The sequence below is a fragment of the Grammomys surdaster genome, unplaced genomic scaffold (assembly GCF_004785775.1).
Source record: "Grammomys surdaster isolate TR1022 unplaced genomic scaffold, NIH_TR_1.0 267, whole genome shotgun sequence".
NCBI lineage: Eukaryota > Metazoa > Chordata > Mammalia > Rodentia > Muridae > Grammomys > Grammomys surdaster.
This window is the reverse complement of record NW_021604708.1, coordinates 3,003,131-3,016,532: the sequence shown is the minus strand read 5'-3', so window position 1 is coordinate 3,016,532 and position 13,402 is coordinate 3,003,131. Positions and strand designations below refer to the sequence as shown.

At 41.6% G+C, this 13,402-nt stretch overlaps 1 protein-coding gene across 5 annotated transcripts in view; it reads left to right on the top strand.

Annotated features, from left to right (window-relative positions):
* Nucleotides 1-11,270: 11,270 nt before the first annotated feature.
* The window catches only part of Slc17a3 (solute carrier family 17 member 3), a 22,213-nt gene continuing 20,081 nt past the window's right edge, over nt 11,271-13,402 (top strand). For all 5 annotated transcript variants that reach the window (XM_028776309.1, XM_028776305.1, XM_028776307.1 and 2 more), the window contains exon 1: nt 11,271-11,375. The gene's annotated coding sequence lies outside the window, so the exon portion shown is untranslated. The remainder of the gene's footprint in view (nt 11,376-13,402) is intronic.

The following is a 13,402-nucleotide window of genomic DNA, read 5'->3' as shown; positions in this document are numbered from 1 at the left end:
CTCTCTCTCTCTCTCTCTCTCTCTCTCTCTCTCTCTCTCTCTCTCTCCCTCCCTCCCTCTCTCTCTCTGTCTTAGACATTCTCTCACACACAGAGGCACAGAAATGGTATATTGGTATACCCATCTTTTTTATCTGAATATGAACTATGAAAAAACCTCCATTCTTAAGAATGTACCTGTTTCCCAGTGTCTTCAAATGTGGCCAAGAAAATAACAGAGGAATGACACTCACCTACATGGAGCCAAGGGCCAGGGAACACAGTGAGCTGTGGGGCTGTCCTGAGGGTTCAGAGCTGTAAACTAATCAAGGGCTGTTCCTCAGCCTCAGGGAGAAACTTTTGCAACATGTACCCACGGGGATTTCAGAATCTCCTTGGACAAGTGGCCACTGTGTTTCCTGTTTCTGTAGCTATTTTGTTTCTGGCCCATTGTTGGTCATTGGGTGGAGTAAATGTGGGACAAATGTGGTTTACTGAGTTTTCAAAGCAAAACTACCTGAATCTAGATTGAGGTAGTGATTGTGTGACGTTCTGCGTGTACTTATTCGGATGTGACTTTGGGACCCAGCGAGGTTTACCTACTGGACATGTTTTATGTGTAGAAAAGACCATGAAGAAAATATTGTGTGATGCATATTTCAGACAATGATGAATGGTGCATTTTTATATATATCTCTGCCCACCCCTGTGTGATAGTGGCACTTTCTTACATGACTTCCCTTGTCCAGTGAAATTATGACTCACCCAGTTCTTTCATCTTCTCCCCATAAGGCTATCCCTTATGTTCCAAATAGAGCATCTTCTGTCAATGAAGGTCCTGAATGAGGGAACACAGATCAAGACTATAGCCAACCCCAAAGGATCATGCAGTATGAGGGAGGTAAATGATTGATTTGTAAGCCACTGAGACTGTCTAGCTCCTGTGTTCCTCTGTGCCCAGTCTTTGGGCTTTCTGAATAGTCATTTGATGCATATCCAGACCTAACATATGGTCTCTAAGCAGGGAATTATTTATGGGTTTGTTTTATGTGCCCCAGGATGCCATTAATTGCAAAGGAGACTTCAAGTTTTAATTTTCTCTTCTAAGGGTTTTTTATTTTGTTTCATTTTATTTCTGAATGAGTATTAGCAAATGAAGTAGGGGCTTTGTCTTCGATACAATTGCTGTGACAAAACATCATAACCAAGACAACTACTAGAAGACAGAATTTATTGGGACTTGCAGGTTCAGAGGATGAAGGTAGGGAGCATAACAGCAGGCAGGCAGGCAGGGCAAACTGGAGCACTAGCTGAGAGTTTATACCCTTATTCACAAGTAGAAGGTAGAACAAGAGACTGCTAACTGGGAATGGCTAAAGCATTTGAAACCTCAAAGTCTACTCTCAGTGACACCCATCCTCCAAGGCCACACCTCCTAATCCTTCTGAACAGTTTGTTCAATTGGGATCAAGTATTCAAATGAGCCTATGGGGCTTATTCACTTTCAAACCATCACAGGCTTTAAAATAGTCTGGTTAACACCAGCTTAGGAGCACATAGGGAGGGACTCATGGCCCAAGCTGTATACATAGGAGAGGATGACATTGTCAGGCATAGATGGGTGAGGAAGTCCTTGGTCCAGTGAAGGCTGGGCGCCCCAGTGTGGGGGAAATTGTGGGTGGGGAGGTGGAAGTGGGAGGGTAGGTGGGGGCATATCCTCATAGAAGCAGGAGGAGGGGGATAAGATAGGGGGTTCCTGGGTGGGGGGGGATGGGGAAAGGGGATTACATCTGAAATGTAAATAAAATATCCAATAAAAATATTTAAAAAAATAGTCTGGTTAAGCCCACAAGTAATATGGAGCATAAATGTGACTCTTACAACAGTCTGTGCAGTGCATGCTTCAGAGTCCATGAATTACCATTTAGACTGCATTACCTTTAGGGTGTGTGTGTGTGTGTGTGTATGTGTGTGTGTGTCCTGTGCATGTGTATAAGGGTATGTGTTAAGGTCAGAAGTCAATGGTCAGGTCTTTCTCATTTTCTCTGCCTTATTTTTTATGACAATCTGTCACAAGACTAGTTGGCCAGGGAACTCCAGGGATCCTCCTGTTTCTGCAGTCACTCCTAAAGTTGGGATTGTAAACATGTGTTGATTCACCTGACTTTTCACATGGATACTGAGGATAAAAACTTAAATCTGCATGCTTGTACAGCAAGCTCTTTACATACTGGGCCTCCTCCCCCTGAGTCTTCAGATTGCATTATTTTCATTGCCTTTAGGATTTTTCCATGGACAATGAAAGCAGGGCTATTTTAGATCTTTGTCATAGTGATAGATCACTTCTGGTAAGAAAAATAATCTACTGTTAGATAACTCTGAGAGTGCAGTGATTTAAAAGTAAAGATTTCTTTCTTCCTGGAGTTACTTCTTGTTTAGAAAGTATACCTAGACATGCATTCAGTGTCTGATGAATGGTTCAGTAGAGGCAAAGTGATGACCGAGGAAGTAGCCCAGAAACCCAAAACAAAAATGGATATCTTAACATTGGAAGCTATTCTACAATCAATAAAACCTTCAGAACATGACTTGAAAGCTACCTATTAATGCTGTTCCTTGGTTTCCTCATCTGTCACATTGGACATAGATGTCAGACGACATAATCAATGGATTAATACATGGGCAGCACTGAGAAATGGCCCTTCACTGCTTCAAAGGACATAATATTATGTGTTGACTTCTTTCTTTGCTGTTAACATGTATTGTAACCATCCTTGCACATATTTCAGCACATATTTGTACAAATAAAATTTCAAGTGGAAAATTAAAGGTTTGAACTTCTGTTTTAAATGTTAGTAAGCTATGTCAGACTGCTCTCCACTGAGAATAATGAGAAACTCCATCTAGAGCTGGGCCATGTGGCACCCACCTTCAATCCCAGCACTAGGGAGGCAGAGCCAGACAGATCTCCCATGAGTCAAGGTCAACCTGGTCTACAAAGTGAGTTCCAGGATACCCTGGGCTGTCTTAAAGACAAGCAAACACAAAACAAAAATCAAAACAAACAAAAATCCTACACAAAACCCCTTACATACACATCAATAATGTCTTCATTTCACTGATTATTTGCCTACATTCTTTTACAAAGATTTTTATTTTTTCTTTATGATTTGTGTGTGAGAATGTGTGTGTGTGTGTGTGTGTGTGTGTGTGTGTGTGTTACTTATGTATGTGAAGGTACTCACAGAAACTAGGAGACGATATTTTATTCCCTGGAGTGGCAGTTACAGGCATTGGTGAGACTTCAGAATTGGGTCCTGGTAACCAAACTCCAGTCCTCTGCAAGAGCAGCAAGCTAAACTCCTGAGCCGTCCTCCTGGCCCCATTGTTAATAGTCTTTTCATTGTTATAAAATTTTGTGATGTTTAAAATCATAATGGTGAAAATAAGCTTGCTATTTCCTCTTACTATGCATTAAATATCTTTCTGAGCAGAAGATTTTCTTAGTCTTTCTTTAAGTGCTTATGTATTTGTTTCACTCTCTTTCTTGAATTCACTTAATTGTGCAGAAAATTCTTGATTGCAAAATGTTTGCATGAACACTTTGGGAATATTACTCCATGGTTCTGGGTTCTTTTGTTGCTGAAGGTGAGAGTCTCAAAGGTAGTTCATGTACACATTAAAAGAGAAGAGAATCACATGTATCTTAGCAATTGCTACGTGAATATGTGGTAATAATTAATTACAAATAAAAATTTAAGTTGGTAATGTGGAAGCAATATATATGAAATAAAGCTATTGTATATGACAAAATAAAATCTGTGATAGTCATGAGTTTTTTAAAGATAGCTTGACTGTTATGTAATCCGTTTTGATGTGACTTAACTTAGGAAAACAACAACAGCAACAACAACAACAACAAAACACCCACATGGTTTATAAGGCAGATTGGTTCTGTCTCAGTACCCAAGCAACTGCCCAGGTCTGCACATGAACAAACTGCATCTACTTTGTGATGTTCCACAGCAGGATGCTCTGTGGTCCTCCCTGGAGCAGAAAAGACAGGCTGAAGAGGAACTTTCCGAGCTCATTCACCACCAGGTTTACATGCAAATAAAAGGGATCTGTACACTGGAAGGCTCCTTCAGGGAAATATGTACACACCACTGTGGTTTCGGAGAAGACTCTGCCTGTCAGTGACTCATTAACCTTATGTCATTTATCACAGGAAATCTGAGGCCTTCCTACGACACTAATAAAACATCAATATAACATTAAACTGGTCTTGTTTAATGTTAGATTTGTTTTCTATAAAAGCAGTGAAATGTACTATAAGCCAAATGTTTGCGTTCTTATCTGTCCGTGCTGCAATCTGAGTCCTGAAACACTGTTCTAATTCACCAATATATAGTACAATCCTAAACTCAAAACATCTATGCCATAGTCCTACGCCCCCCAAACATCCATGCTGTAGTCCTAACCCCCAAACTGCTATGCTACGTACAGCCCAAATCCCTAAAGGATCCATTATACAACCCTAGCCCAGAAAAAAAAATCTTTGTAACAACCCTAACCCCAAATATTCTTGCTATGGCTCAATTCCCAAAACATCAGCACTACAATCTCAATCCTCCAAATGGTAGTATTAGGAATCTGGCCCTAAGAAACTAAGAGAAACTAAGCCATGAAAGTGAAGCTTATGAGACTATGAATGATAGGTTTATCAAAAGACATAGGTGGTCTGGGGATGTAGCTCAGTTGGTAGAGTGCTTGTCTAGCATGCTTCAGTCCCTCCAGCTTTGAACTCCAGCCCTGCACAAACCAGGAAGGTGCCACACGCCTGTAGGACCAGCATATGGAAGGTAGATGGAAGAGGATCAGAACTCCAAAGTCATCTCCAGCTACAGAAAGAGTTGGAAGACAGATTTCACTACATGAGACCCTGAAATAACAACAAAAAGAATTAACTGGAAGATTTGCAGCCAACAAAGTGCAAACAGAAAGGCACATTAATGACTACTCTAACTTTAAAAACCAAGGTGGGAGCCATTCCTGATGGTCCAAGCTTGTAACCTCCGGCAATCAAAAGCAGAAAGATCTCGAGTTCAAGGTCAGCCTGAGATACATCCAAGAAGGTATCTCTAGGAAAAATAAAAACAAATATCTTTGATGTATGATATATGAATCCTGAAGAAAAGACCCTTCTGGTTGGAGGTGTACATGTGATGGTATAGTTATCAAAGAGAGTACTGTGGATCCTTGTATTCAAATGGAGTCTTAAAAATAAGGCGAACACCTCACTGAAAGAAACATACAGAAGAAGCAAGGTATCTGACAGGTTTTTTGTTTTGGTTCAGTTTTGTTTTGTTTTGCTGGGATGGAGCTAATAAAAACAAAACAACAAAATACAAACCAAAACCATGATTACGAGCTTCTGCTTCAACACTAGAGGGCGCTATGCGAACAGACAAATCAAGACCTGGATCTGGTCCCCTGAAGTCTACAGCTCTCAGTGGCCGCCTGATTTGGCTCCTGTGCCACAGCAACTCCTGTGAACACCAGCTCCCCAGTATACCTGGCGGCCCTGCTGGAGTGTTGCCTCTGCCCAAGAAGGGTAAGAGCCACTGCTAGATGAGAGAGCCCGACTATAGACCTACTTTTTTAGAAAGAGTGGACCCCATGACCACTGGCAGCCAACTAGGAATTCACAGACACTTCCTCGCAGAATTTCACAGCCCTTCCCCCACCCCCTCACACCCCACCCCTATCCCGCCAGCAGTTACTAGGACGACTTTTTTGCTTGGTCTGTTTTCTGCAGCGTTAAATACCAGTAATTTCTTAAAATTTTAGCATTGTATTTTTTATGCATTGTATTTTGTGCAAGACAGTTCGATATGGCTGCTTATAAAACACTTTAAAGCTTAGTTTCTTTATTGACACTCAAGTTACAACAAATTTTTTTTACAACAAATTTAAAACAAAACAAAAAACAAAAAGCCCCTGTTGATGTATTTCTTTCTCCAAGTGTGAATGATGTGCCTAATACTTTGTATTTGATATGCTGAGACATTACTTGGCCCTTAAATAGTTTAATGTAAAATGATGTTGTACACCAATTGGATGTCACTTTCCTCCAAGGCTTTGCCCAGGTGAATAAAACGTTATATTATCTAGAATTTTTTTAAAAGAAAAATTGTAAAAACAATCCTTACTCTGTGGGAGGAACTATAATCTATTCCTTTCTATTTTAAGTAGCTTAATTCATTGGTGGTTTATTAATTATTCATTTCAATTTTTTTCTTTGATAGGATCTCAGCGTATAACTCTGGCCTGAAAGTTACTATGTAGTTCACTGACCTCAAAAATCACAGAGATCCACCTGTCTGCCTCTGTCTCCCAAGTACTAAATTAAACGCACAGGGCATTGTCCCTGGCCTGTTTATTCATCTGTAATAATCTTTATGGGCATTGCATTTATGATAGAGAAAATGTACAGCTTTATGTGTATTGTGATGAGGAGAGGAGCCAATCAGAGTATTTGATGCTATCACATCCCAGCAATTGATTCAAAGGCAGAGAATATTCTGAGCTGAGCCCATAGGACCCTTTCCTGGGCTCTCTCAGACTTAGTATTTGAGCTTCTTCCCCTTTGTGAAAAACTAGAATCCAGAAGTGGCAGCAGATCTGTTTATTTTCTCTTGCAGATGAATGAAAGAAGAAGCAGGCAGAAAAAAAAAAAGAGCTCTTGGTACTGTGTTAGAAAAAAGAGATTTAGTTCTTGTCACTGTGGTCCCCAGGACCATGTTTAACTCTATTGTTTGTCGTTCTGTGCCCTGTGCCATTCCACACCCTTCATCTCTTTTCTCTTCCAACCACCTGAGCAACTGTTGGATTGACCTGAATGTGGCGGTGAGAAGTAAATCACAGACATACAGAAACACAGACAGAAAAGTAGTGGTCTCAGATGATGCACTAGAGAAGGAGATGGAGCTAATCTTGGTAGGGTCCCTAGGAGAGCAGTCCCAGGCTGAGGTCATCAGGGAGGAGGAAGCTTCCGCTGTTCCTTTTACACAGTGTTTTAGTGCTAATGATCAACTGTTATCAGCATCAGTATCTGAACCAGAGAAAGGCCTTACTGCTCCCCTGATGGAGAAAGCCTTGCCATTCACGTGTCTGAGATGTCTGAGATGTCAGAGTCCTTGACCTAGCCAAGCTCTTCCTGTGAATGCTCATTCATATGTGGCTGTGGTCACTCCCCAAAACATTTCATCTGGACTTCTATCACATGTAAGCACAGTTCTGAAAAGTAAAGCCACACTTTATGTATAAGCACAATAAAAACTTAACCATGTAGTATGGAAGCTGGCATATAGGTCTGACCCTTAATCCTTGTTATTGGCTAATCACAACAGACCATTTCTGTTAGCAGCTGGAGGTTAGGTAGGTAGATGTGGAATCTGCGTGGTAAAGGCAAGTATCAACACATAATGAACCAAACCAAGACCTTTAATATAAGTATTGGAACTTGAAAAGAACAAAAATCAATCCCAAGGCAAACTTTGCATCTTCAGAAAGGTTACATAGGACAAGGTGAAGACAAGAGGTAGGAGAAGAAAGAGGGAAAGAAGGGGGGGGGAGAAAAAGGAGGAGGAGCCCAGTGTGGTTTTTGACACCTTCAATCCCTATGCCAGTGAAGCAGAAGCAGGCAGATCTGTGTGGGTTCAACTACACAGTGTGTTTTAGCCCCATTCTCTCCCCCCCAGTCCCTGTTCCCTCCCCAAATATAATTAGAGGAGAAGGGGAGGAAGGAGAGAGAGGTGGAGGAAGATGTGAATTATCCTTTGGATTTTTTATTTTTTAATTTATTTATTTATTATGTATACAGTGTTCTGCCTACAAGCCAGAAGAGGACACCAGAACTCATTACAGATGGTTATAAGCCACCATGTGGTTGCTTTGAAAGAGCTCTTAACCTCATAAGCCAGTGCTCTTAACCCCTGAGCCATCTTTCCAGTCGCCCTTTGGATTTTTTAAAGTTCTGAACTAAAACTTTCCTACATCTTGAGGAACTAACACTTGGAACAATAAAATTGTTTCATGGTCTGGGGAGAGAGCTCAGTGGGTAAACACTTGCCCTGCAGGCACGAGGATGCAAGTTTCATTCCTAGAACTGATGTGAGCATGTAAGTGATCTGTGTTGTAATCGCAGCACTGGATAAGGTGAATGAATCCTCAAGGCTGGCTGACAACCGACTTAGCCTGCTTGGCAAGTTGAAGGCCATTGAGAGACTTTGTCTTAAAAGTAAGGTGGGCAATGTGTCCTGGATAGTTTTATGTCAACTCGACGTGAGCTAGAGTCATTTAGGAAGAAAGGCTCAATCCAAAAAGGCCCTCCGTAAGATTAGCCTGTAGGCAAGTCTATAGCGCATTTTCTTAATTACTGATTACTATTTTGTAATTACTGGGAGGGCCCAGCTTTTTGTAGGCAGTGCCACATTTAGGGAGGTAGTTCTGGGATGCTATAAGAAACCAGGCTAAGCCAGCTATGAAGAGCAAGCCAGTAACCAGTGTTCCTCCATTGCCTCTGCTTCAGTTCCTGCCTCCAGGTTCCTGTCATGCTTGAGTCCCTTCCCTGACTTTCCTTAGTGATGGACTATCACATAGAAATGTACCAGAATAAACCCTCTCCTATTCACGTTACTTTTAGTAACAGTGTTTTATCACCGTTAATTAGAAAAATTCTAACTAAGATATAGTGCTTGAAGAATAGAATCCAAGATTGACCTCTGCCCCCCCCCCACACAATTAGATAAGTGCAGTATGCCCAGATTCATCATACTAAATCTTTTTTAACTCGGTTGAGTGACACAACCAGCCAATCTTTGCTCTCTTCTCTCAAGGCATACCTTAAGTCCCAGGAAAGTCATTAATTAATTCACACCTAAGTAATAACTGACATTTAAGTTATGTAATATGTGCATCTATCCAGGAGTTCAGGGCTCCAAATCAATTAACAAGGTCAACCCAATAGCCTGAAGAATAGAACACCAGAGTTAACAGAAAAAGTATACCCACAAATGAAAAAGTATTAATATAAATAGTTAAATTTATGAATCTTGTTGGGAGTGGTGACACACACCTCTAATCTCAGCATTGGGGAGGCGGTGGCAGGCAGATCTCTGTGAGATTGAGGCCAGCCTGATCTACATAGCAAGCTCCAGGAGCTACACAGTAAGACCTTGTCTCAAAGTTAATTAATCCTGTCAAAAATGTTTCCTGATATATTTACAAAGAGTAAACATACACATGCAGGCAACGCTAATTGGGTGCAGTAGAATATTAAAGGGAGTAAAGGCATTATATTGGGAGGGATGTGCTCCGGGAGACCTGGAGGTGAGAAATGGTTGGTGGATATGATTGTAGTACACTGCATATACAAATGAAGTTCTCAAAGGAGAGACGGAGAAAAGGAAGGAGGGAAAGGAAGTCTTATTTGACAGTTACAAAATCTCTTTACATTACAAATACCAACATAGGATGCCAGCTGCCATGCAGTGGCTGGGGGACATGTGCATGATGAGGAAACCTAGAGGAACCACTGTGATTTGCAAGTAGTTGTGGTGGAGAGATGAGAGAAGAAAAGAAGGGGACAGTATGTGAACTCTGAGGAAAGGAGGAACGGGCGACTCAGAGTGGAAAGGAACAGCCTGATGTGAATAGTCTGCCCTGCCACCTGGGGCCATGGTGAAGTCCTGCCCCATGCTACAGCTGAGGGTCATGCAGAGGGCTTTATGTTGATGTCTATGGTCCATGTTACCACCAAAGGCCACACAGACATTCCTGGTCTGGGTCTGAAGCCTGCTCAGAGTTGACCACGCCTCTCACCAGCTAAGACACTGGTTAGAGCCATCCCTACTCCTTACCTGGGCAGCACGGGTGAGCTGGCTCAGAGGGTGTGAGAGCTGACGAACTGGCCGTGCCCCTCCCTCATTCTTTGTTGACTGTGGAGTGGTGTGGGCACAGGAGAGATGTACCCCTTGCCATAGGTGAAACGGAGCTGGCGGGCTGAACAACACAGTCACCACCAAGGCTCAGGTTTTGAGTTGGTCCACCCCAACATCTACCCAAACTATGACCTGTTTGAGTGCATGAAAAGGCTGGTTCAGCAGCACCAAAGCTGCAGAATCTCCATGACACAGAGCAACAACAGGACATCTGAGAGGAGCCCCGGCAGTGAGGATCCAGTATTGATAGTGTAGCAGAAGCCAAAGGCCTTGAATCACACCAGTGACTCACTGCAATGAATGTTTGCAAGTAAAGCTCTTTTCGCAAAACAGTATAGAGTGTCACACACTGAGACACACCATAGCTTTCACAGTGAGATGGTTTTGTTGTTATTTTGCTATAGTTTTTAATGTTATTTTTTTTCTCTTCTTGTTTTTTATTTTTTGTTTTCCGTTACGGGGAGATTGCAAGAATGGAGGGTAAATATGGAGGGATGGAGGGATGAGTGGGAGTGGGATGCATGATGCGAAACTCACAAAGAATCAATAAAAAGTTAAACAGAAACGAAAGCAAATGCCAGTGTTTACTCTCTGGAAACACTTGCCCCACCCCCACACCCCTCCCCCACCTATAAGTGCAGCCCTGATTAGTCTGTATCCTCTCTAAAGAGTGCATTCATCACAATTGTTTTTCTTTTCTGGTCCATTATCTCTGGTACTGTGTGGTTTTACAGCTTTGGGGGAATGTTCCTTGGTTGCTGGCATACTTTGCATTCAAACTGTAAAGTGCACCGGAAGACAGCAGAGGTGAGGAATATTCTCAGTGAGGCAGTCCAGCTCAAGATTGAACATGGAAACAGAACAGAAAATACAGAGATAATTTTGCTCAGTTAATAGAAAACAAAATAACAGAGATGACCCCCCACTAGGAGCAATGAAGCACAAGTACGTGATCAGATATTAGATTTATGACTCATGTCCATGACCCAATTCGTCATGGAGAACAAGAGGAAAGATAAGAGTTTAACTTAACCATGGATGGAGACAAAATCGTTTGCCAGAAATTCTAATGAGGACGTAGATGCTGAGTAGAGATGACACAGCATTTGGGTTCATGGCTTAGAATCTGAGGTTCCAGGGAATGCCCACTGCCATTGAGCCAAGCCTCTGTGTCAAGCTTCAGCGTACTCCGTGTGGTTGTGTAAGACTGCCCCCGAATCATCTGATCATTGCTGGACTTTGTGAGGTTTAAGCCAAGAGTACACAAAAATCGTCCTTCTTCTATCAGGGCTTGGCCTGGCCCCCTATCCTAGAGATAACAGTCTTCTGTGATTGCCTCAACTGGACACTGATTTCCTCTGAGACATTGGTCAGACATGGAGCTGTCACAGAGGTAATTATTAAGAATGATTGTTCACAAACTTAAGAAAAGCATTCCTTGGATATTCAAATCGAAGTGGGAATGTGTGCGTTCTATTCGCTCTGAAGATTCTCACACCAACACAAAGTAGGTTTGAGCTCATCCAAGAGGAAAATGTGTAATCTTTAAAAGGTGAGTAGAACAATCTAAGTCAAAGAAATATTTCAATTCATACTCAAATGTTTAAAACTAATTTTACAGGTGAGGCAAAATTGGATTTCTTTTTCAGTGTAGAAGCATGTTGGGTTTTTTTGTTTATGAAGTCAAACCAAGTAGAATGTTAAGCTCTAATTTAACATGGTTAAAAAAAACATGAACATTTAAAAATGAAGTTAAAAATTAAATTATGACACTAAGCCACATATTCCAACTTGGTTAATTTAGAATTAGAAATACTTGAATTCTAAAGTTGTTGATTATTTATCCCAGAGTACAGAGTTCTTTAAAAATGACTCAGGGAAAAATATTTACCTCTCAGGAGGTAAAACTCATGAGACTCCATCATGAACTTAGACCTTTCTATATTTAAATTCCAGATGTGTATATGAACTGTATCTGCACTTCTTTCTCTTACAGACAGTGAAAGATTGTATACTATGAAGATCATATACTACATATGCTCAAGAAAACCCTCATTCCCCAAGACCCAGGCCTCTTGAATTATTAATCTCAGTGACAGATCCAGCAGCTCCAAGTCCTCAGTCGGGGCTTCTCGTTATTGAGAAGTGGTTTGTCCTCTTACAGTACTTATAATCAAACATAAAACCAAAGGAGATGCATTGAGAACATAAAGCAGGACGAGACTTAGAGCCACAGGGAAGATGAGCTACCAGAAAATCTCAGTGGACACAGAACCCAGATTCCTTTCCTTGAATGAGTTTGACATCAGTGCTCAGTCTGAGTCGTAAGCCTGGAGCCCTCTGGAGAGTTGGTCATTATTTGCCTATAGGAAACAGTGGGTTTGAAATATCACTTCACCTTTGAGACAAGGACAAGCTCACTCTTCACCAGCTTGGAAGGCAATGAGTCTGTTGTCTACTTCCAAGCTGTTAGCAGGATCGTGTAGAGAAACGAGCAAGCTTGACCTCTGATGTGCAGGTGTGGGTATTCCAAGCTCATCCCCTTTACTTGATCAGGAATATTCTCGAAGGACTTTATATTCTACTGTAGATACATTTGCTCATTCATGTCTATTGCTGCTCTGTTTGCAATTGCCAGGAAATGAAAAGGTTTAGATGGTCCGCCACTTGATAAATATATAATGATGATATGGTACATATACCCAATGGAAGATTATTCAACCATAAAAAAAAATAAAGCTATAAAATTAGCAGTTTGGTGCATTTTTCAGCCATCATTAGAGAAGCTTCTTTTTACAGTATAAGGTGGTTAATACAAAGACCCATGACTGGTCAACATCTAGGGAATAAGAGATTGTGGTATGATCAGCTTTAAAAGGGCATCTGTATCATGTCCTTGATCACAAGGCTCAGGAAGCATTGTAGAAGAAGGGGCATCTTGATCACCAAAGGTAGTGGACATCTACAGTAAAACCATATTTGCCAGACAAGACAGCACTGTTGTACACATGAGCTCACAGGAACTGTGACCACAAACACAAGACCTGAGCAAGATCCAGCCAGCCAAAATCTCACCATGGTCAGGGTAGGAGCTCATGAAGTCTCACCCATGGCCAAAGCGCTAATGGCAATTGATGGCAGCTGGCCTGTGAGAGCATCAGTTTTCTTCAGGCATTCAGACTCTAAGATGCTATGCTATCCATGCTCCAGTAGATAGTTCAACACCCATGAACACAGACAACACTAAGTGACTCAGTAGACTGAAAAAGAAGAAAAAGAAGGAGAAGAAGAAGGAGAAGGAAGAGGAGAAGGAGGAGAAGGAGCAGGAGGAGGAGGAGAAGAAGGAGGAGGAGGAGGAAGAGGAGAGGAAGAGGAAGAAGAAGAAGAAGAAGAAGAAGAAGAAGAAGAAGAAGAAGAAGA